The sequence below is a fragment of the Zonotrichia leucophrys genome, chromosome 4, assembly GCF_028769735.1.
Source record: "Zonotrichia leucophrys gambelii isolate GWCS_2022_RI chromosome 4, RI_Zleu_2.0, whole genome shotgun sequence".
NCBI classification, from domain to species: domain Eukaryota; kingdom Metazoa; phylum Chordata; class Aves; order Passeriformes; family Passerellidae; genus Zonotrichia; species Zonotrichia leucophrys.
In genome coordinates, this window is record NC_088173.1 from 23,227,739 (window position 1) to 23,249,071 (window position 21,333).

General features: G+C 38.1%; 1 long non-coding RNA gene across 4 annotated transcripts in view; it reads right to left on the minus strand.

Moving 5' to 3' along the window:
* The window catches only part of LOC135446655 (uncharacterized), a 47,265-nt gene extending 26,344 nt beyond the window's left edge, over positions 1-20,921 (minus strand). For all 4 annotated transcript variants that reach the window (XR_010439859.1, XR_010439858.1, XR_010439857.1 and 1 more), the window contains exons 1-2: positions 20,718-20,921; positions 14,873-14,972 (exon numbers count right to left, since the gene is read on the minus strand). This is a non-coding gene — a long non-coding RNA (uncharacterized LOC135446655). The remainder of the gene's footprint in view (positions 1-14,872; positions 14,973-20,717) is intronic.
* Between the last annotated feature and the right edge of the window lie 412 nt (positions 20,922-21,333).

Here is a 21,333-nt window from a genome sequence, read left to right on the forward strand (position 1 = left end):
TGAAACAGAAAGAGAATATTTATTATTTGTCAATTCTTATATTTTATTTCTTAGATCAGCGTTGAAATTCATGGCAATGCCCTTACACTCCTCTTTATAGCAGCTAGGGTTGTTATCACAGAAGATATTTTCCCTTTTTTCCTTCAGACAAATACCTGCCTTTTCTCCAGTAAGTACAAAGTCAAGTAAATAAAATTTCACAGGCATTCCCCACAATGAAAATTTTTAAGGCAATGTCAACTCTGAGCTTCCTTAGGTGACTCTTGTACCATTATCCTCACTGGGCAGGGGTGAGAGGGAGGTAGTGAGCACATACCCACACCCTCCAGCTCTGAGCCCTGAAAACTCGTTTACTGCTTTCTCATCTCAGCTGTGCTTAGAAAGATAACTGTTAAAACAGCCAAGATAATTGTTTATATAAGCATAATGAAATTATTCAGGTGCTTTGTCCAAAGCAATAGTTTATTAAGACACGTTAGCACAGCAGCTGAACTAGATTACCACTGAACACAAAAGGGCAGGCGTAGCAAACTACACCAGGCTGGAAACAATGACAAAAATGTGTCACTTATCAGTAAGTTATACACGTGCTCTCTCTGGCCAACCAATCCTGCAGGAATTTAAAGCTTGTGGCAGATCTAGTGACTGCATGAAATCTAAACAAATAAGAAGCACAGCAATGGGAAGAATGACCTCCTACTGTATTAAGTTTAAAGTCAGATATTGCCGAGAGACATGCAAAGCTGTTGGAGTATGCACCAGCTAATCCTTGAGATACCATGGAACCAGACCAAAGATAGCATTGGGAAGGCAGATGGAGGGTTAAAACACAGCCTTACAAACTGCTGCCAGCTGCCAGAACTGAGCAGGGGTTCAAAGCTCTGTGTTCCACAAGCAAAACTGTGACTGAGCAGCCTTCAGAGAGAGGCTGTTCAAGCAACTCCTTTGATCTTATTTTTCAGTGGATGCAGCCATGTTTTTCAACAGTTGAAAGGTTTTTAATTTTTAAGTTCACTTGCTTTCTGTTCACTGAAGAATGAAAACTCATTATTAGCTGGGAAGTGGATATAATAATTGCCAATGCGCTACTATATTTTGTACTCCCTCTTCCACCTGCTCCCTCATGCTAGGTTTATATGTAAAGCCAAATTATATTCTAGCTGTACTAGAACCAGGTGTGGGAAAACAACAAATATACAATATCAATTTAAACCAGCTATAAGGCACCAAAAGGCACAGCACAGTATTTCAGGCTGTTGTATTTATACCCAGACCAACTACCATTATGCAAGTTTTATCTTTATATAACCTCATATATATACTGTATTAGGGTCAAAAGAGCTATGATTGTGGGCCAACAATATGATTTTAGGAGGTTGAGCAATCCCATAGAGAATCAAGAATAATCTCAATAATAGTATTTTGCGATGGTGGTTTGTTTCACTCATTACATTAAATCTGCTGTGGAGTAAAATTTGTTCCACATGACAGAAATTCTACCTGCTTGTTATTTCAAGTTCAAACTTTCAAAATTCCCTGTTCTTCTCCTCAGTGAATTTCAAAATCAGGTCTGTTTTTTCAAGGAGAAAAATCAAACACAGCTATGCTCAACTGTCTTGCCCTCCTCCCTAAACGCTAAGGTAATCTTCCAGGTTGCAGAAATGAAGGTATAAAAGCAGGGAAGCAGAGGCAAGCACCATTTCCAAACCAAGAAGAGGCAGACAAATGCAAAACTCATATCAGTCACATCCCTGCTGCCCTCCTAGCTCATTATTAACTCTTGGCTATCTGGGAAATCAACCATAAAAAGTCACTTCATGTTAAATATTCAGATCTTTACTGATTTTGTTCACTTGTTTTGTCATTGGATTGCTTTTACAGATGATCATTTTCCTACAATAGTTTGAAAAGTTACAGCTCTCACGTTTTCTAAACTTTCACCATGAATTACCCTGGTGAGATTTTGCAAAGCATCTAAATGAACTCTTGTGCACTTCTGGCAACAGTTCTGCATTTCTTACTTCTTTGTGAAGGTTTCTTTCATTTTTGGCATGACATATACATTCCCAAATTTGACAGACACAGCAATAGTTAGTCTTGGCACTCACCGTTGTGCAACTCTGGCTCAAGTGCTCATTCACATATTTTGTTTTAAAGAATTGCCTCTGGCTGTTTCCTTTCAGCACTATTTTGCTTTTAATTATTGTCCCACGACACAAGACAAAATATTTTTTTACAGAGGCATAAGATCAATGTATTTTGATACCTTACAGTATAATTCAGAATCATTTGCCATGACAAAAACAGTGGGGGAGAAGCTGATGCACTCAAAGGCTGTGCTGCCATTCAGCAGGACCTTGGATGAGGTGGATGGAGAGAAACCCTAATGAGGTCCAACAAGGGAAAGTGTAGGGTCCCACACCTGGGGAGGTATAACCCGTGCCAGCACAGGCTGGAGTCCTGGTGGCAACAGCTGTCCATGAGCCAGCAGTGCCCTTGGGGCCAGGAGGGCCGGTGGGATCCTTGGGTACGTCAGGAAGAGTGTGGCCTGCAGGGTGAGAGAATTGATCCTGCTACCCTACTGAGCCCTAGTGAGGCCACATCTGGGGTGCTGTGTCCAACTCTGGTCCCTGCAATCCGAGAAAGAAGAGGAGGTCTGAAGCATCTCCTTTATGAGGAGAGACTGCAGGAGCTGGGCCTGTTCAGAAAAAACAAGACTGAGAGGGGACTCACGACGCTTAAACATCTCAAAGGTGGATGTCAAGAGAGTGGTGCCAGACTCTTTCCAGTGGTGCCCAGAGACTGGACAAGGAGAAATGACCACAAGAAGTTCTACCTCAACACGAGGTAGAACTTTACTTTGAGGGTGGCAGAGCACTGGAACAGGCTACCCTTGAGCTTGCGGAGTCGCTCTCTCAAGACATGTTTTAAACTCAACTGGAAAAGGTCCTATGTCTCTTGCCTGAGGAGACCCTGTCTTGGCAGGGGTTTGGACCAGATGAGCTCCAGAGGTCTCCTCTAATCCTAACTATTCTGTGATTCAGCATCAGTTCATTAGACTTATAAATTAAACAAAAAAAAACAAAAACAAAAATATCTCCCAACATTTTCTTTACTTAGTTTTCTAGTTGTCCTCTCATATTTACTTCCATCTTTTCTTACAGGATCACCATTGGCTAGGAACTCTTTTTCTCTTTTTTTAATTTGTACATTAGCTCTTGTTCTTTAAAATACTTGACTATCTTAAACAGATGCACAAACTCATTTGTAATTCCAAGCCACATATTACACCCCCCCACTATCACTGATAATGTGCAATGCTGCTTTGCCCACCAGGATATGCTTTTCTTTTTGTTCTAAGCCGAGATGATGACATTGCACTTATAATATTTAGTTAAAATAAACTCTTTTAATGGCAGGGAGAAGAGAGAAGAAAAGACAAATGAGTCAAGTAGGGATGACAAAGTTCTCAAGGACTGAGAAACAGTTGTATTAAATCACCAACAGAGATCCCACCCTTACTCCACGTGAATGTGGCTGCCATACAGAGTCTCTGTAAACATTGCAGGGAGATATTTATACACATAAATGTGAAGAGTCCAAGGACAAAAGACATTTAAGCTGTGCAATGCAGAAACTCAAGTAAATAGATATCAGGAATTAAAATCCTTCCAGCATGGCACCTTATGCAATTTGAAAGCCTCACATTCATTTGTGGAGATGAAAAGAACATTAATTCTGCATTCTACATTCTTGTTCTACATAATTTGCCAGCATCACCCATCCCTAAAAGTAAACTAGAAATGAATAACATATCTTTTGTTTTGATGAAAAAGCTCAACAATTTTTTAATAAAATTAACAATTAAAATAATTAATAGCTAAAAATTTTACTACTGATTATGCATGCAGTTATCACTGCACTGCAAGCAAGTTCTTTAAAGTTATAGATACTTAAAAATATAATAGCTACTATTAGTAAATGCAACTATCACTTTTTAAAAGACAAGTGTTACCATGGTGACTCTACGGGGAAAAAAATCATGTAAAGTCATAATTAAAAAGGTCAGGAAAGCCAGCCTTACACTATGCTTCTTTTTCCACTGTAGAAGAAGTGCTACAGCTGCTGTAAAATTAATGTAGAACACTTGATATATACATAGGTATATATTACAAAGAAAATGAACAAAACCTGGAGGAGATGCATGGTGAATCCAGAGACTGACACAAGCTTGGCACCAAGGTAGTAGTACCAACATACAAAAATTAAAACGTGCTTACATTTATGCTTTTCTGTAGCCTGCCCCCAGAGTAGACAAAACCCTTATTTTTAGAAAGCTCCAAAGGTGGAGCATTGATGTCCTAAAACACTGGCAAATATTCCAATCAGGTGCTCTGCAGGAGGTTAAATTTTCCTTTTCTCTCTTATTCCATCCAAAGGACTGGTTGTCCTGCCCACTGTAACCTTCACCTCTCTCGAAGTACGAGGCACAAGCTCACTGTGAAAACTCCCCTTCCCAAGGCTAGGAGAAAAAGGTGCCACTTAAACTTTGTCCCTTGGCCACAGTGAAGGCACAGAGATTCACGGAGAGCAGCACTAGATGGATGTCCCTGCAACTGCTTGGAGGCAGCTGGTGATACTTAAATGGTGGCTGCTGTCATTCAAGTTCCTTTGAAACCTCCTGTGTGATCAAACTGATTCTTAAGGCATTTATATATAACTTCAGAGTATACAACAGCTTGGAGTAAATGTGACCCATGTTGTGCTGTTTCTCCAGACAGAAATCACTGAGATTTGTTCCAAGTGACTGATGCTAGACTTTAATTTACTTTTGAGAAGACACAACATTCTCATTCCCAAAAGGGAATAACACATGAAATACAAAGACATGGAAGAAATTCATACCTTCCATGTATCAGTACAGAAAAAAATCAAATAAGCCAAACAAAACCACCACCACACACAAAACAGCAAAACAAAGAAAACAAAAAAGCAAGCAAACAATAAAAACCCCCACAAAAACACATCAATGAAAAATTACTCTTCCAGAATAAGTACCCAATGCAGAATCATCACAATTCTCAGGCAAAAGCCTCTCTCCTTCAACAAGGACTACACTATTACAGGGATGACACTGATCTTTTCAGTCTTCATTTACCTTAATATATTAGAAAGAAGAATTCAGCATGGTGTCTGGAAGGGATTAGTCTGGGGAGGAAAGAAAGTAAAAGAAATGAAAAACACACTGGATTTTTTTCCCCAGGTAGTTTTGTGACAAAGGTCTAAGGCACATGTGACAAGTCTACAGGCTTTGATGCAGCAATGTCATTATATGTCATGGCATTCTACATCTGACATTTATTGAAGTTGTCTTCCTGGAAACAGAGCAAGAAGATTGTAGCAGCTCATAATAAATTGCAACCCTTCAATGGAAAAAAAATTGACCTTGTTTTTACTTTTAAAATTAGGTAAGGTGGCCTTTCAAATAAATTAAAAGAAAATAAACTGCTCAGTAAATTGAAATACATATATCTCACTGATTAAAAGAGCCTGAAAAATCCTACAGCTTTGGTGAATTTTTAATGTAAGCTACCAAAAAAATCCACTAACATCTCAAGTATGATTTAAAAATATATTGCAATAAGCCAGTATGTATGTGCAAGGAGAATTATTTTCATGCATTCTCAGAGCATAACAGAATTGACAGATTAATCGTATTTTTCCTTAAATAAATGACCAACTGGACACAGTTTCACTTTAAGGAAATGAGTCATGAAGAAATCAGAGTGATAATAATGACAATAGCTACCTATCATTCAGGTTATTTAGGATACAGAACGCTGCAACGCATATTACGCACATATTACACTTAAGTACTTTGTAATAAAATAAAATTAGGGAACATTCCAGAGGACAGTCTTTTGTCGCTCTCCAATCCCTTAATTGAAACATAGACAGTACCTACAAAACTACAGGTTAAAAATATGATGATGATCAAGCAAATCAGGTGTACACAAGGAAACACAGAGGAAAAGAGGTAAAATTTATTAAGAATATTACACCTCCTCACTAAAACTGTTGTCTGACAGTTGTAATCTAATTTCCAGATTTTAAATTATCTAAGTGTTTTGTTGTTACTCATTATAAAGTTGACATTCAATAAAAATCTTTAGAGGAGGAAAAAAAATCTATTGTGAATTCATCTTTGGGTGAAACATTTAGCTATAATAGCACAATACATTATTCAAAGCTACTGTTATATATACATGCTAAATATATCTTTCTATATTTAGCATTAAAAGTACTGCAATGTAAACTCACGACCATGACAAGAATTACCTCCTCTTTGGCCATGGCCACACAAGACTTTATAGCCTGAGTTCAGCCAAATTGTTTTTCTAAAGAATTAGTTCAGCCCTGTAATTTTTTTTCAAGATATCCATTCACTCTGCTTTCCAGGACTTCATTAGTCTTCCATATCCCTTTTTACATCCAGTGCCACTGCCCTCAGTTCAATTACTCTCTATTCACTGTTTAACATCGAGCCTCAAGTCACTGTAAGTCAGATCAATGACTCAACCACGCAAATCACTCCAAGTTACACTGCAGACGATGTAAGAGATCCGTCTTTCACACTTCAGCAGAGCTATGAAAGACATCTGGAGGAGAGGAGGACAGTTACAGCTGGACACCTATGAATTCCACCAAAACCCATCCCGATACCGATGCTATTGGGATATGATACACATCATGATGCAAACTGGGGTGTTCTGATATTTTAGCTAGGGCAAACTCACCCAACTTCACTGGCTCTCAGCTCAGGCTTTGGTAAGTTCTAACTCACACCTGAAGCAAAGGTGGTTTGGTTTGAGATGAAGAGATTTGATTACTATGCAGGATCTTTTAACCAAGAGTTAGTTTAACATTTCTTTTTCTACACCAACATTACATTTAGCCAGGTATGAAGCCCCCACAAACTGCATTCATGGGAATTAGCCAACCAGTATTGATCTCTGTACAATTTTTATCAAACCAGAAAAAATATGTTGGAAACAGCTCCCAATATCCATTGTTGTTTATATAAGTACACACATAAATCCACATGCATACCCACACCGTTCCAACTATTTAGCACACAGCTTAGGAAAGATTCACAGAGGAATCTTTACCAAGAGAGATTATAGAAATGTTAGAGTCCTACTTGCCTTTATTCTGGAATATAACCCTTAAAAGTTCAGCTTTCTTGCCTGCTGAGCACTTTACCTCTTCATGTTGGTAAAAGAAACTGCAGTACTCAAGCAGACGCAAAAGGGCAGAATAGGATCTTACTCATTTCTCAGTCTTTGAAACAAAAAATTCACTCATGACTGACTCGTAGGCTCTAAATTCCCTATATCCCAGATCCACTTTTGTCAGGTAAATGGCCACATACGGACACAGCCTCAACAACAATCACATGGGGATCTATGCCCATGTGTAACAAAGTCATCCCTTACAGATGAGTGCTGGACCCCACTCAAAATTTCTGAGTGGTGTTGAAGATTTAATCATAATCAAAGATTATGATTAAATAAAATAACAGTGTACCACGGAATGGTCCACTGGTAGCAGCAGCTTTTCATATTGTGACTGTAGAAAATTATTCACATTGTGTTCACATTTCTTATGGCATGTCTGAAAACTGTCTGTTTGTAGCTGTTCCATTCATTTTACAGTTGGGGAAATGATTACTGGTGTAATATTATTCATGTATAGATACTCCTTTATTACCTGGTCCTGAGATACCTAAAATATCTCTTCTTTAGTTTCTAAATATCTCTTATTTAATTTCTAAAAGGAAGTGATATCAGAAAGGCATCTGCAGCAAGTCTTTCAGATATGCTGGAAATAAACAATTTGCCACAGACAGCATGGAAAATTCCACTACCTTCCTCTGAATACTGGTAATATTGCTTAATAGGAAGCACTGAGTCACTGAAATTTATTTCATATCCAGGAATGAGTCTGGTAAACAGGTAGGTCATCTGTTTATGTAGCAAGACACTTTGGGGAGAAAAAACCCTTAAGAATTTGTGTGGTGAGGGCAAAGAGGTCAGTGCGCTCCCAGCATCCAGCCTGCTTTTTCCAAAATTCATTTTGAAAGAGATAAATAGAGTGCTCCACTTCTGAGTGGCCTCACAAAAGAAACCTCTACCAAAAAGAAAAGAGCCAAAGTTCAGGCTAATTTTTTTGCTGAAAGGACTGTATTCAAGCTCTACAATGGCCCTTAGACTACTAAGAGTAAATGGAATAAAACTGATGCAGACTAAACTGAAAATGAAAAAGGATGAGACATGAATATTTCTGTCCTATGTATAGCCTTTTTTGATAATAAAGCAAATTAAAGGACATTCAAACTCAACAATGCTAACAGATCAATTGAGGATAGGTGTAAATTTCTGAAAACCAATTACACATTAAAGGATAAATACAATCATATAGAATTGATCCTGACAAACAGATAAATAAAATGAAGTACATATATCCTAACTGCATAACCAACCATGTATGTGTGCGTGTGCACAGAATCCAATAGGTACAATTAAGACTTATATAGTAGTATTCTTCCCTCACCAAAAAAAGTAATATTTTAGCTTTGCTGCACAGTTATCTTCAAATAAGTGTAACAGCTACAAAACATTCTGACTAACATTTATATTGCTGTACAACGTCTAACTCTCCTCCATCTCATGTGGACCCTCAGTTCCACATGGCAATTTACAGGAAGGGGAATGTTTTGTACCTATTGAGAAAAGACCCAGTGAGGTGGGTGCACAACATGAATAGTTGCTGTGCATAAATGTGTTTGCCCATAAAGGGTTTGTTAAATTTTTTTGTAGATTTTGCTGTAATTTAGATGGAAGGGGCACACTAACCCCTACTTGTCTCCTTACGCTCATTTTTTCTGCCCACCAGATCTGTCACATTTACCATTAACAAGGGACAATGCTTTGGGGACTGCTTTAAGAGGTTTGATGGGTGTGGATAGGCCTCCATTTCCACACAGAAATGGTAAAATGTCTGAGGCACAGGCAGAGGAGTAAAGAGAAATTTAGTACAGGGAAAGGTATAATCAAATAATTCCTCACATGATGATGTACATCTCCCAGAAAACATTACCACAGATATGTCAAGGTTTCTTGACACTGCTCCAGAAGAGAGTCCTGATTTATGTTGAAACAATCCAGGAAAAGAAAAAAAGAAAAAATGGGGTCACTTTAGCAAGGTAAGACCCAAATATTTTATTTTCACTTGTTGACAATGGCAGGAGGCTAACTAACTCTTTGAAGAAGAAAAACAAGAAAACCCTTTCATCTTTGAAAAAAATATCCATTTTCCTTCTTCTAATTACATAACAACAGAAACTTCTAGAGAATTGCATCCTGTCTTCTTTCCTTTTTTGGGTCTTAAATTCAAGCTCTCCTTTGAATTAAGACTTCTGACACAGAGGTACAGAACAAAGCAAAACCAGAACAACAACAAAGAAATTTAAAAAACAAAAAGAGAAAAAAGAAAGGAACAACCACAAAGCTAATGGAAACTAAGCCACCATCCAAACTTTCCTGTTTTTCTGCCCCTCTGTGTGCAGATGAGCTCCTTCAACTTTACTTCTCAGTTTTTCATGATACATAATCAATATTCAGATTTAGCCACCTAAAAAGTAAGATGCCATTTATGCCCTGGAATATTTTCCTGAGGTTTGTAATAGTTTATGTAAGTGAGTTTGACTAACATAACGAATTCAGATGAAATATACCTGGCCATAACATTCACAGTATTACAGAAAACATGAGCTAGACCTCATTTAGCTAGGGTAAACTTGCTGATGAATAAGTCAGAATAATTCTACAGAACAAACCTGGACAACCAAGAAATTCATACAAACCAGTGAGAATTTCCCTTGCAACGAAGTAGACCGCTCCTATTTATCTATGAACACCCCTGCTAAACAGATACTAAAGACTAAATACACAGCCAGATCCCTCTCACCTTCCCACACATTTTCCTTCTATTTAGACTACAAAAAGGACTTTAGATATTTATCTCACAAGGATTAATACATTTCCACTATAAATCTGGCTCCTGTACTGCTAACTGTAAGTTACTCAAGTGTTCCATAATCAAAACAGAAGTATAAATTGCAACTGATTAATTCAAGGTGCAGAACTGGAGAATGGACTGCAAAATCTTTCCACAGATTTCAAAGTTATAGCTTTTCAGATACACCCTACTGTACAGTCAGTCACATTGCAGAGTTCAGATCCAGATTTATTACGTGCTTATGTGCACTGAAAAGACTTAATCATCAGCTTTTCCTCATAAAAGCCTTACAGTCCCAACTTCATTTAGATGCAGAAAAGATAGATTTTTCAGCAAGACATTTGCCTCTTTCCTGATCCATCCATCCAAGGTTCTGTCTGTTCAGGAAAGGCTAGCTATTCCAAAAAGCACTTAAACCATCACAGAGTTTCCTCAGCTATCATATCTATATGTCAGATGGTGAAAGCCATACTAGAGCACAGACAGAAAGATTTTATGGTCATCATCCTTATTCAGAATTTCTCTTTTCCATGCCAGGGATTATTCTCTTCCCCTTCTCCTAAATTACGGAGCAATTTTTTAAAACTGTGTACAGAAATAACAAAAAAGACATCACTCACAGACATGAATTAGCACTGCTGTTTTAATTTATTTTTTTTTAATAACAAGAATACTGGTTTCTAAATATTTATCTTTCAAAGCCATTAAGAATTACAACAGCATTGGTAATTTCAATATGTTTTCTTCAGCAGAAAGTCCACAAATTTTAACGAGTATAGGGTAAAGCCCAGAGTTTGTGACTACTCAGTTGCCTCTTTGCAGAAGCAGTGAATTACAGGATTCTGCCCAAAATTTGTCTGCCTGGACCTTATCCTTCATCAAAGGTTACATCTGGCCTTTGCAGGAAGCTGTTCCTTAGGACAGAAGCAGCATTCCTGATGCACCAGCCTGATCCATGAGTCCATGATGTCACACCTTGGCGCTGAGTCCTCGCTGATGGGGAACGGTCTGGACGCCAGCAGCTCATCCATCTGCTCTGCAGCTCAACTACCCTGCAGACAATGGTTTCTGCAAACCTTGCTCCTTCCCAGAAAGATTACCAAGTCATCGGTGTCCCTTCTGGAACACCACTAGAGACAACTGTGCTGTCCCAGGGATGTGTATTTTGTGCACAGCACAGCCTGCCCAGTGAAAGGAAACCACAGCAGCTGTTGCAAGACCATCTATGCCACAAGACTGAGATGATGTGAATAACAAGTAGTGTCCTACAATAACTGAAAATGGAAGATCTTGCACTGAATTCAGCAAGGTTGAAAAAACAGTCTTTCAAGAAGGGAATAAAGGTAGAAAAAAATATTATTTTTTCTCTTTCATGAAGGTGACTTTTACACACAAGTGGTGACTTTTCTAAAATAACCCTTCCCACACACCCTCGCCAGCATGAAAATCCTGGTAGCTTGTATTGCCAAATAAACAGTACATTTAATAAAATCTTGGTAAAGTGCTGGCTTTGGGTGATCACCCTTTAGCCCCCCTTCTACAAGCTAAAGAACATGCTAGTCTACATTGACACAACACAGATTTGTTTTGTTTTAGCTCTCAATCTTGATTTCTGTTGCAAAAGATAAATCTCAAAGGAGAGAACATTTCTTATATCCTTCAATGTATTGTTTTGACATGTGCTTTTAGTTCTCCCTTCCCTGCCACTGTCCACAAAAGCACAGTCTATTTTTCATCTCCTTAGATGTTGCACAGATTTATTTTTAACTTTTTTTTACATCATCCTGTATGCACCAAAGCCCTTTCATCATTGGATATTTTTCTGGAGGATGCTGCAGTGTGAACACTGTAACTGTGACCACACACAGACACTGAAGCACAAGCAGCATGTGGCAGCCCCAGCTACTGTACACAAAATAATTCAGAAAGTCTTTCTAGCATAGTGCATGCACTTTGTCTGCAGCTTCCAGACAACCTATCATATAGCACTCAAGGCAGCCAGGGCTTTTATGGGAAACACATGGCGAGCAAAAGTCATGACCTACTTAGTAACTAGAATTAAAAGAAACTGAAAACATGAGTCCAGCTACTTTTTCTCCTCCCTTGAGAAGCAGAAGTCATGCTGTTGAACTCAATGGAACTAACAGTACTCCCAAAATTAAGACTGCTGTATAGCTTTGATAATGATTACTGAATAAGGAAAACTTGTATTTTGATTCATTGATCACTCATTTGGAATAGATACATCAAAACTGCCCCATCTGCAAGACAGAAAATATTTTTTCCTCTTTTAACTGATCCAAGCCATTTTGGGGGTGATTCAGAGAGGTTTTGGGTGGTTCAGGAAGGTGTTACAGAACTGTATCTGCCCTCAGGCTGGATTCTCTGGCATTCAATGGTATCACAACTCCCAGCAGCACTGCCCTCTCTTGCATTTACCTGTTACTGCCCTACCCCATGATTGCAGTTCAAAGACCTATAGTGGCACTGGTGGCAGAGACAGAGAGTACCAAATGCTGATTTACTCAAAGGAACTCAGTGAAGCAGTCCCAGGTTGATGGAACACAGAAGCAACACTTGAAGTACTTTCTCTCCAACAGCAGCAGCAATCTCAACCCAGCCATTAAGTTTATCCTAAAGCATGTGAATTGCAAACCTTTCAGGGAGAAGGCAGTTTCAAATCATCAAGCAGACGACATCTTTTTGCAACTAACAGTCATCTTTTAGTTTCAACTTTTGATTGAACTTCCACTGAACAGAGTTTGGTTCCCAAATGATAGGCTTCTGCATGTCCTTGCAGGAAAGGTGCTGAACACTTTGCAGGCTTTTGAGGAAATAAATACTTTGGGAATGTTGGAAGAATGTACTTTGTAATTAGTACTTAGCAGTGATGACAAGTTGCAGAACACAGTATTTCTGCAAGTCAAAAAAGGAAATGTAAAATTAATTCTCTGCAATCCAGTATTAAGCAATGATGAAACCATAAGGTGGGGGCTGTCACAGACAGAGGAAAAGAAGGGAACAAGGGTAATGGTAACTCCCTGAGCCCAGGGAATAAGAGAGCTATAAATTGACACTGGCAGGATTCATGCCACATCCTATGCTTCTATTAACTTGTGGGGAAAAACCACAAAACCTTACACAACACCCAACAAACAAACAGGAAAAAACCACAATGTGCATTACTGAAAAAGGTCAAAAATTGCACATGATCATTCTGGGGGAGCAGGAAGCTTTCTACTTCCCCATCATTGAGGAAAGAAGAATGTAGACTCTCACTAAAATCACCAACTTCCTGCACACAGAGAAAAAAAATCACTCCCAAACATCAGGCTGATTTTAGCAGAGCTTATGCAAGGTAATGCTCTGCAGAAATGAAAAAGGAAAGGTTAAAAAAGGGCACCAGTAGCACAAGCAATTTGAAAATGCCTGAAGCTTAATACAGATTTATTCTCCTTCCCATCTTTATTCCCCCTACTAAGGCTGCACACTGAAGATTTGCATTTGAAAAGGACTTGCTCATCCTCTCCAGGGAATCAAAGCAGAAGGAAATCTTACTGCTGACTTTAGAACTGCGTTAGTTCCCACAACAACACGCCCATCACAGACACACACCCCTGGGCAGCCCCAGAACAGCCTTGCTAGAAATGCAGACCTTGTTTGGAGCAACTGCACATTTCAGAGACCAGGGCACTCGACACAGAGCTGCAGCACAAGAACAATGCCTCAATGCCTCTGGACAGTCGAGGGTTTCACCAAAACCCTCAGCAGCTGGCACAGCCTGCTTCACCTCACTTGGTGTTGCATTCTGGAACCCACCAGCAGTGCTTTGCAAGCAACAGAGTCTGAGAGAATGAGTCTCCCAAATACCAAATAAACAAAACAAGACAAAAACATGGGCTTTGGAATATTCCCTCTAAAAGCTACTTCTCAACAAATGTCGTGATCCCATCTTATCCAGTCTCTGGAATGGTTGGTTCTCATTTTTTCACCCTGTGTCTCTAGGATTCTCAATGTCTTGGCTGACGTGAAAGAATCTGGTGAGACTGATGCTGACACATGAGAAAGTGAATTTATGGACATATTTGCCCAAAGACAAATGCTTACTTCTATATGCAAAATCAGGATATATCACCTTGACTTAGAGCAATGTTGCAGAAAATATGATTGCTTCTGGTATCTGGTGCCCTTTTACTTTTTTCATCTAATTATTTATCTGTGAAGAAAAAAAAAAATATTTGCAAAAATAAGGCTTTGTGTAAATGAATTTAAATGGCCTCAAGTAGGAAATAATTTTGTCCCAGATGATCCACAAAACTTACATTTTAAGTGAGAAAAATGTGAGCACAAAGGAAAAACTAATTTTTTTGGCCTTAATGTATAATTTCTACTGATTAATAACATTCTTTGGAGTTTAATATCTTGGGCAATCATATTTACTGAAGACAACATAAAAATATTTTTAAATTTTCATAATATTGCCTTAAGAGGCAGTCTGAAAACACAGGAGAAAGAAGGCATCTGTACTGCAGTATAACTTCTCAAAGACATACACATTGGCTTATTTTTTTCCCTAGGAAGTTACTGAATACTTGTTCCTCTCAGCAAAATTGTCTCTGGGGATGTTGCATCTGAAGGATTTCAAGGAAACAAGAGTCACAAAACATTCAATGCCATTTCCTCTCCCACCTCACCCATGGAAAGATTGACTTTTCCAGCTGGAAACAGACTTCATCATTCTGTACTTACGGGTCACGTAAAATTTTCTCAAGTCACAGCAAGAGATACTTACACTGCCAATTTAACCTTATTTATTCTTTTAAAATGATTTCAGTTGCTGGATGTTGGTGTGTTTGTGGAGGCTGGAATAGATCTGTTCGGAGAAAAGCAACCTGAAAAAAAAAGTATATTATACTTATTATGAATTTTAAAAAAAATTACTCTGTCCTACTTTCTGATCTGTGTCAAGCTAGCTACTACAGAGAAAAAAAAAGATGACAGGTATTATTTTACTGAAGAAGCGCAGCCTGTGATACCAGCCTTGCCCAAAAGTCCAGGATGGAATAGTGTCATAATTCCGGGCACCTGAAGACAAGCAAATTCAGAAAGTAGCAAGGAGGAAGGAGTGAGGGGGAAAGCAATGTGCAGGAGATGGAACATGCTTCAATTTTAATCCTCATGCCAAAGTATTTATTCAAGTATTTTTACATGCAAATTCATTTCTTTCACACGTTGTTCAAATAGATCTTCTCTTGTGTCCTGACCAAAAAATAGGACAAAAAATGTCATGTTTTCCCGCAACATAAAAAGGTGGGGAAAAAAACAGAAAATGGTATTTAGCATGCTCTGTTCTTAGCATGAAATTAATGTTTATTACTCCAGCCACAGTGCACAGCATTGAGATGTGCTACTCTTACTACCAGGCTGGGTTGTTATCCACACCAGGCACTTCTGTACCACATTCTAAAGTGTTAAAACACAGAACACAGGGATGTACAGATTTTTACAGAAAGACTCCGGAGATAACTTTTATTAACAATGAAAGGAACAAATTTGTCAAATAGAGCAAATCTATATTTCTCTATCTCTTCAGTTTCTCCAAGCTCCTGGATGTGGTACAATTACCCAAAGCAACTAATCTGGAAAATATCCCCATCTTAATGGGATTTCTTTCTCTATCAGATGAAGGGTCAATTTTATAGATATGTGTCTTCCTACTGATATGTAGCCCAGCTATCATGAGCATAAATGCACTACAGTTGAGGCTATGCCTTGAGTTATTCAAGATGCACATTGTTCTACATGGAACATTCCAGACTCAGGAAAAGCCATTTTCAAATTGTGATGTGTGCAAAAACATTAAATCATTTTAAAGTCACCAGTTGCTTCTTTTTTTTTTTTTTTGATATTATTCTACACAGACTTTTGAGGTCTCTGCATTACCCATCCACACCCAGGAACCCACTTAGATTAAATCACAGATCACTTCTTTCCCACCATCCCTTGGCTGTCTGAAACACAGACTTTCTTTCTAGCACTTAATCATGGCTTTGCAGAGAGTGGGGAGGAGCAGAAGGGCAACAATTTAGTGTGAGTCAGAGCACATCACCTACTGGCTCCAGGACTGGTTGCTCTACAAAAGGATCCACCAGTATTTTCCATTTTCCTTTCAGAGCAATTTGTCTCTGTTTACTTCATAAAAGGTGATCTACATGTACTGGGTGATGGAGCTTATGTTCTTTGCTGACAGGCTCAGAACTGAAAGGGATGTTTCTTCAGGATGACAGAGTACTTCCCAAGGCAAGGACTTTTGCCTCAAATCACGTTAGGTCTCCTAAGATAGAAAGCATCTTGGTGGCAAATGATGTGACTTTGCACTTCCCTCTCTTTTAATCGCAAACAGTAGTGCCATAATGGCTCCAGCCTTTTTTTCTACCAGGTCACTTGAAATTGTCTACACACAGTAGCAATACTACTCTCCAAAACTTAGAATAAATTAGCAAACCCAAAACCAGCAACAGCTGAATTTTACTACGAATTTTACTACTTTTCTCCAAAACACTTTATACATCCCAGATCAAGCTATGTGAAATATGGCATCAGACTCTGTGAGGAGAGTGGGCTGACAGCAATCAGAGCTCTTTGAGGAACATGCAAATTATTTTTTGCCAGCCCTTCCCAGGCAAATAGATTCAGATGTAATGAGAACCCTACTTCCTCTACTGTCATTTAATATCCACAAGCAAATTCAGTTGCATTTCAAATGTCCTCTACTGCCTTCCCTTCTTTGTTTTTTTTTGCTGGCTTTTTTTTTTTTTTTTTTTTGCCAGACTCATTTCCTTTTAAATTTCATTGTCAGTCACTTTTGCTGGAGAACCCAAGGTATACTTGCCACAAGGGGAACCTTCATCCCTTAATACCAGTAATGAAAATGTCTTAGGTTCTGCCAAAATATTCCGTCTGCCCTTTCTTCTCAGGGAATAATTTTAATTATTTTCTTCCTGTCACAGACCCAAACTTCTGAACTAAGGCTGATTTGTAGCTCAGATGTTTATAGGGCTACAAAATTTGACTGAACTTTCTTGAAAGAATTTATAGGCTCTATGGAAAATAAAGTATTTCAAATAAGACAGGCCAATGACTAAAGCAGTGTAACAAATTTCTTGGTCTTCTTTCAGAAATTTTTGCTTACACTTCTGATATCCTCCCCAGACTGTGGAAATACCTCATCTAAAAGTAAAAGGCTTTTCTTTATAAATGTCTAACAAATGGAATTTTGCCAGGCCTATATTGTTTCTCTGCATCTTATGTAGACTGTAGATGGCCCACAGTAAAAAGAATGCTTGCATGATTGTTCTATTGGTTTTGCTTATGTCTATCTTTTAAAACTGTATATGACAAATAGTTTTCATTATGTTCCTTTAATCTCAAGTTATGTCACTTTTTCTACAATATTAAATCTTCAGATCAATTTTTATGGCAACTGCAATTGTGTTTGTTGATCGGTTTGCAATCATAAAATTCAAAGTCACTTACTTTTAAAAAGCCCTGCCTGAAAATATATCTATTTGCAAGTGATTTGCAAGATTTTGACAACACAGATTCAAAGCTGACAAGCAGAATAACAAGACTGTCAAAAGCTTTACTGGCCAAGATACTTCAGCCTCTCTGAATATTCAGCTGAAGGCTATTATTTTGCCTTATAGTCAGTTGGTTCTAACCTGTTTACCTCTTAATTTTGATCAAAATCTAGAGGCCTCTTACAACATCTCCAGAGACAACAGGAAGTTTTCTTAATCTTGGAGTGGATTGCCAGTCAATCTGTTTGGAAGTCTAGCCTTGTCCTAAAAATTCAAATTGGAAGCCCTGCAATATTAAATCTGCTCTCAGTTCTGCACACAAATTAATAGGACTCAGATGGATGAAGCTTGTACTCAGAGACATGCTTAATTTTTTCTCTTTTTTTTCTAATTCATTAGGCTATGCAACTCTTAACAAAACAGAGGCCACAATGCCTGTGATGCTTAGACCAGATTAGTTCAATTTGAAAGCCCTCTGAATTGTTTTGATGGAAATCTCAGTAAACACTGCCATAATAACTAGTAATTGTGAAATGAAGTGATCCAGTTCTCCAAACTCTCCCCTCTCTCTCTGCCCAGGTTATGTGTCATAACTGGTTTTTTGAGGCATGAACCAAGACACAGGTTCCATTTCGCAATCACCAAAGTTGTTGCCATGTTCAGTGTTACACAGAAGACTTTTAAAATGTAGAGTGCTACAAGAGTTAATATTATTTGTGTGTCCTGATTTGACAGCCCTGGAATTTAGTTTTCACAATGTTCCATCTTCACTCACAGAGCCTGCTGAGCCTCACAATGTCCAATGAAGTAATAGTACAAAGGGAAAATTATTGCAAAGTTCAATTCTGTGAGAACATCTAACACTGTTGTGACAGTTCAATTTCTGCTATTGAAATTCTTTTAGAAGCTTGAAAAGAAAATGTGTGACTGGTTGGCCCATACATGCTGCTGCAATTATTTAAACAGCATGACAATTCTTAAGACTGTTCCATACCAAAGCCCACAGATGCAGCATTTGACCAAAAATTGTCATTTGGGAAAGTTCTTAGAAGTTTCTAAATAAGCCCTATGGTGCACTTGTATTTTGGGTGCTACTTCTGCCACTTATTAGAAGGACCAAAAAAGTACCACCAACCCTTGACAACCTGGTAAAATTCATTATGATATGTACATATTCATGTAAGTGTGTAAACATCGATAAGCAGATATACACACATACACACAACTATACCTCTCTAGAAGTTGCGTATACTTTAACAAGACAATGAAAAGAACTTACTGTTTTCCATTTTTTGTTGAGAGGCTACTTTCCCATTAAAAATTTTTTTAATTCTCTAAATTAAAACAGCTCAAAGCAGCCTTGGTGAGCTATTTCAAGTATAATGTGCTCCCCCATCACTATTAAAAAAGCACAGTAATTAAGTCCAACATGATCTCGAAACACATTCCCTACTGTCCAAAACTTCATTATTGTTCTTCACAGATATTGATGATTTTTTCCTTCTGTAACCTAAAGCACCAACACTAATTACTATTTAATGCCTCATAAAGTTATAACAAATCCCAATTGTCCAGTCTTTTAGCATGTGCCCACATCAAGTGGTCAGGCAGTCTAGAAAAACAAACAACCAAACCACTGAAAAAACAGGCACCAAAACCACCAAACCATGGCCATTCTCACTCACAAATGACATGGCATTTCCCAGAACAGTGTATACCCACCACAGAACCCTCCGAATACTTTACAAAACACAAAAATCACCAAGGATCTCTGAAACCACTTGCAAATGCCATCCCAAATTCTTGGGCTCTCCCCTCAGCCAGCATTGATGTCTGGGGCTTCACTATGTTTTCAGTGACCAGTCTGAAGCCACATCACCTCAACATGGAAAACATGAGAAATAAACACGTCTGGTCTCAACTGAATGAAAACAGACTGACTGACAAAGCTCCCTGGCAGAGAACCAAAGAGCAGCTTTGGAAAAAAAACCCAAAAAAACAACATTATAGAGGGAATTTGCAGCAGGTGCCTTCACTTACACACTACTCAGATCCTGCCAGGTCACCATGGCCCACAGAAGCAAAGCTACAAGACACTATTCCCTGTGCTTTTTAATTTCACATTACTTCCCATGAATATGATAATTCCATTTTAATGCCTCTTAAAAGACATTAAAGGAAATCTATTTATATCAGAAGGCCCAAGAAAACTGTGATTATGTCTCAAGGCAAAGTTTTGCAATGTTTTTGGCTAGATATACCAAGTGAGAAGTTATATCTTTTATAGATTAAAAAAGTCAAATCTAACAAGCAAGCTACTTGCTGATATCAGAGACTCATGAATTAGGAAGGGTATTTTTCATCTCTGGTTTTTAGTATTGGTAAGGATTTATTTAAAGTTTCACCAAGAAGCAAAATTCCCAATGAAGCATATGATTTACACTTAAGAAGAGAGAGTAAAATAATAATGATTTTCTTCTGTAGAGTTTTCAGTATTAACAGACTTACTTTAACTGCAGTTTTACCTATTGCTTCATCTTTCCAAATTAGATTCTCCAAGTGAAAAAAACAAAAGGTGTAATACTCTACTAGGATCACATGTACAGTTCCATTAGTGAATGAAAGTTCAATATTCAATAAAGCAGTTCAATATTCAATAAAGCAAGGGAGGAGATCAACATTTATATTATGTAAAATTATTTGGCTCTGGGACAAACGAGGCAAAACCTTCCCTAATTATATAATTATAGCACACATATTAGCAAGCAGTAACACAGCTTATACAGGAACACAGTATGGGGCTGCTCCTTCACAATTTGCATCCTTTACCCTTAATGATATCGACTGAAAGCAATATTCAGAACATCTCCTTATATGAAAGTCTTTCCAAGCCAGAAGAAGACACACACAAAAGCCAGATTCCTGTCTCCCAGACAATTCCACGTTCCAGCACTTGACAGTATTGCCAACACATGAGCACTACACACACCAAGTACAAAGTCACCCTCCTCCAGAACATACCTCCTGAGTGTAACTTAGATCTACCTTTCTTCTTACCTATGGTATGTTTACTATGAGTCTCAGGATGTCTCTCCAACACTGACCTCCTTTTTACCATTGCTTCCTTGGAATAACACAGGCTGCCACCACCACCAGATACAAGTAAATAAATCAAACTTTCAACTTTTCAAAGCAAATGTTTTGATAATGCAACTCTTCACTTGTGCTAATCCAAAAAACAACACAGAAGAGGAGACTGAGAAGAAAAGCCTTTCCCAGATCTAGGCTGGAAAAACCTACCCCAGCCTGCAGCCTTAATCAGCAGCAATCACCAGTAACCTCTGGCACCTGAGCTTAAACCAAATGAGAAATGAAACACGTACTCCTTCAAGACTTTTTAAACTGTGGTATTTTTTCTACATCATTTCTGGTTTCTAATCATCCCTAAAAATGAAGTCAAGCACTTTCAGAGAGATAAAAACAACTCTTGCATGCCCATTGAGACTTTACACAAAAAAAAATTTCAATTTTGCTTTTGTGAAGAATATGATTCATAAGAAAATAAAAGATATTGTAGTGAGTGGGGTTTTTTTTTGTTTAAAAACAAACATGGAATATGAAAAAGCAGATGTTTGGGCAAAGGAAAGAGCTAAGGTAATACAACTCTTTCAAG